Source organism: Solanum tuberosum, unplaced genomic scaffold (genome assembly GCF_000226075.1).
Source record: "Solanum tuberosum cultivar DM 1-3 516 R44 unplaced genomic scaffold, SolTub_3.0 scf00006, whole genome shotgun sequence".
Taxonomy (NCBI): domain Eukaryota; kingdom Viridiplantae; phylum Streptophyta; class Magnoliopsida; order Solanales; family Solanaceae; genus Solanum; species Solanum tuberosum.
In genome coordinates, this window is record NW_006238932.1 from 2,890,901 (window position 1) to 2,895,447 (window position 4,547).

Consider the following 4,547-nt stretch of genomic DNA (forward strand, 5'->3'; position numbering starts at 1 on the left):
AAGAAACAGAACTATGTACTCAAAAACCAAATAAAGAATGCACAAAAAAGAGGAAGGAAGCATGTAGAAAATGAAATATTTCCTGTCAGAAGTTCGAAGCAACTGATCAAATGGTGCATAACCAAATAATAGCCATGATTTAAGCAAATTCCCCCGAAAAGCCTTTAGTGAGTAATTGCAGCAAACAGAAAAAGAGAAAAAAGGTGAATGACAAATTAAAATGGACGAAGAATTTAGTTCAAGAGTAGAAGAGGAGTCCAATGTGGAAGAGGTTGCTAATGATGATTATGAAAATACAAATCTATATAGTCCTTCTATGTCAGTTGTTGTGTCAATGCCATCTTCTTTTGAAGTTCAAGTTAATAAACCAAGAACAAAAAATCAGTGGAAACACAGATGATGTGATAACAGAGAAACACCAATCAATGAGTGAAATTGAGCCTGAGTTTGAAGCTCATGAATTGAAAAGGTTGGAAGTGATTTCGAAGGTTTCAAGGCTAAAATTCAAGACAGGAAAGGCATCCCACCTGACCAGCAAAGGTTATTTTTGTTGGGCAGCAACTTGAGGATGGAAGGACTCTAGCAGATTACAATATTCAAAAGGAATCAACTCTCCATTTGGTGTTGCACCTAAGGGGTGGTATGCAGATCTTTGTTAAGATATTGATCGGGAAGACAATCACCCTAGAGGTAGAAAGTTAAGATACCACTGATAATGTGAAGGCAAAGATCCAAGACAAAGAAGGAATTCCAGAGCACCAGCAATTTTTAATTTTGCTGGCAAACAGATTGAGGATGGTAGGACTCTTGCTGATTACAACAATCCAGAAAGAGTCCAAATTCCATTTGGTGCTCCAGTTGAGAGGAGGAATGCAGATCTTTGTCAAGACAATGATTGGAAAGACTATTATCTTGGAGGTGGAGAACTCAGATACCATTGATAATGTGAAGGAGGAGATTCAGGACAAGGAGGGTATCCTACCAGACCAGCAGAGGTTGATTTTTGCTGGTAAGCAGCTGGAGGATGGTCGCACCCTTGCTGACTATAACATTTAGAAATAATCTATTCTTCACCTTGTTCTTCTTCTCCGTGACATATGATAAATACATAATTGGGTAAGTGATGAAAAGTGTGTACGACCACCCTACGGGCCATGATATAAAAATTATAGAGATCAGACAGACCTGTAATACTCAACCTTCAACCAAAATAATCAACACAGGCCCAACCTAAATGTCCAGAAAGTGATATATTGCTATCTTGTTCATGTTCTCGAGTCCTATACGATAAATAATTTCACTTCATAGATAATCAATATTTGTAAATTTGAAGAACACATATATGTTGCTTAGCAAAAAAAAGTTGAATTTTACAGAAGCATATAAAGATTGTTTAGAAGTGTGTGGAACCAACCAGTAAGATGTTTATCTCGTCCAGTGAACTACGTCTCCTTTCTTCTACTTGCCTTGTTGCTGGCTCCATCGAAATCACAATGTCTCCCAACATTAACTGTTGAACACGGACCTAGTCAGATTTGTTACATGAGTTTTGACATGTGAATAATGAAGTTTTTTCTTACAATTGGAATCTCAAGTTCAGGTATATTTTGAGACACTAAAAGGACATCAGTAGGTCTGTCTTCATCTCTCCAATCCTTATTTAATTTGTAGATGAACTCATCGTTGCAAAGTAATACTGATAATTCAACACTTCCAAAGCAATCAACGCCTTAATTGTTCTATTCCTCATTTGATGGTCTGAATCTTTCAAATTATGAAATGCAAATTTCATAGCAATTAGGGCACTAAGATGAAACATTTCAGCAATATCCTGCAGTAACAGAATCAAAAATGAATAAAACCAAACGAAATGAATTTACAAATTAGAGTTGTTACAAAGTCGATTTTTGATACTGAAGATCTTGCAAAATCAATAGCTACTATCCTCTAAGGACTTATTTCTTGGTCATATCTCTTCAATGGCTCGTGAAACTCGTTTTGACCATATTCACATTGCATTGTGTTCTCTATATCTTAATTTTTCTTCTCTTAAAAGTCTAGTTTGAAGTGAAATCATGAGAATTTTATAATTCAGTTAGCAAAGCTTACTTAGCTTATTCTCCGGTGAGTCATTAACATTTTAAACAAAAAGATTTTTTTTTTTAAAAAAAAATCTTCCCAGAGAAAAATGATGCATCAAAGAAGTCCAAACATTGCTCATGGACATAATTCTCAGTTATATCCCTAATTAGCACTTCGTTTTAGAAGAAAACCTTCACTTGACAAATTTAGTGATAATTCCTTATCCACAAAAATACATAAGGAACCTCAATTTCAGGATTATCGGGAAATCGCTCTACAATGCAAATCTTTTAACTAAGTTCCAACACTCTCTTTCTTCATCAAGGGTCATTCCTAGACTTCTCCTCGAGGAAGTCCATAGCAGAGAAGATGAAGAGTTCAGAAGTATAGCAGTGTTGAAGAAGAGAATTTTTAAAAATTAAATATATAAATTACTTGTAGATGCATTTTTGGGACATCTTTTTTCCTATAAGTAAGAGCAAGTAGCTCTGTAATGCGCCTATGCAGAATTATAACTGCTCTGATATATTTTGCAAGATTATCTCATTGTTAATTTTCTCTTACTTTATGTTATTCATCGGATTATAGTGTGGGGAATCACCGCAGTTGGAGAGGATAAAAATAAGAAGGATGGCAAGACAAATAATAAAATCTATGGTACTTTAGAAGATTATAGATAAACACAGCCTTTACGTACCTACTCACAACGATACTATTCATATCCTGCCTCTACAGCATCATCATGGGGTTGAGATAACCACAACCTGAGATTTGGCAGAGTCAAGTACAATGTAGAAACATTCTAGCTTTCCTCTTTCTGAGCAGAATTTCCAACTTGAAAAGGCCCAATTTCATAAGTGTATTTCATTTACTGAACTTTTTTAGAAGATATAAGAAAACTTGCAACAATCAATTTTTAACAAAAAAAATCTGTAGTTCCTGAAATTATTAGCAAATTAAATGAGTGATACTGTATGCCTCCACCAAAAGGTTCACAATATACAGATCCATACTGAGATCATTCATATACCAACAACTCCAACAAAAAAGTACTAATATTTTTTACTCCAATATTTCAACAGTAGAGAGAAAAGATAAATTAACATTTTACCGCTTCTTGTGCTTCTCCGTCTTGACATGCTCGTCCTTCCCTATAGAAATACAATTTAACAAATTACACCTCTAAATAGAAGGATTTACCTGATGATGAATGACCCTCGCAAATGAAACGTAACTTTACCACTTTACTAACCTCTTTGATTATCAACATTGTTTATGCTCAATTAAATTTAACATTCATAGATGCAAATACATTGAAAGTAGATTACTTACCTCTAAAAGAGCCCGAGAGAAATGAAGTCTCATGAAGGAGAAGTGTTGGAGTAGAATTTTGTTTGGACATTGAAAGAATAGTTGTCGTAGTTTTAGACCAAGAAAGGGATAGAAGTACAAAAAGCACTATATGTGTCTATTTTTGTGGTACACGCGTTAGAAGGTTAACCAATTTAATCCTATATTTTAAAATACAATTTCTTTTGCTTTTAGTACAATCTTCTATTAAAGTGTACGTCCTCCACTTGTTGGATTATAAATAAAGAATATGAAACATATTAACCTTATTCAAATATAATAATCAAACATCTCACATGGCCTAATATGCTTCGATCTAACTAATCAAAGTGTAAATATATAATGGATAAAGATTGCTATTTTACGGGATAGGAAAATAAAATGTTCAGTGTATACTACCTAACCTGAAACTCTATAGTTGATCAATAGTGTTTGCTATTAGGTTTCGTCGTCTCATAGGCTGGTATCTGCCTATACTATTCAATTAGTGACATTCAGACGTTCATTCATGTAATTCCTTTGCCACCTTATTTCGTTTACAGAAGACTCGATGGTGTTGTGGTAACAAAAAAATGAACTTATATCAAATGGAGAGTGAATAATGATGCATCCCATATGCAGATGCATACAAGAATTGAAAGGAGTGGAGAAAAACGATGGGATCTCTGTAGCAAAATTGTCAATGTTGCTAAGTACATATGACCTATGAAATCTTTTTCTATCGACATAAATTAACAACTAAAAGGTAATATATTTTAAATTTAACAACATATTTTCCCTCTGCTTTGGCAACCATGAATGTCAAGAAGAATAACCAATTTCTTTCCTTACACATAATAGAAATGCAGATGGTCAATACTAACTATGGACCTCACAAATTTCAATATTCTCTATTTAGCACAATTGATTTATCGCAATAGATTGATCTTTTCTTCTACTTCCTTTTTCATTTTCTCTTAAACAATGTTGAACCGATAAGGAAACAGTTCCAACAAACTACAAAGTAAACCAAAATGATTGTAACTTTGCTGAATTCTATAAACAACAACACATAATCAATAGAAGATAATTTTTATTTCACTAAATAAGAAAATAAATATCTCAATGGAACAATA

The 4,547-nt window shown here is 33.7% G+C and overlaps 1 pseudogene; it reads left to right on the forward strand.

The window, feature by feature from the left end:
* Window positions 1-220: 220 nt before the first annotated feature.
* LOC102600293 (polyubiquitin-like) lies at window positions 221-1,057 on the forward strand (annotated as a pseudogene).
* Window positions 1,058-4,547: the final 3,490 nt, after the last annotated feature.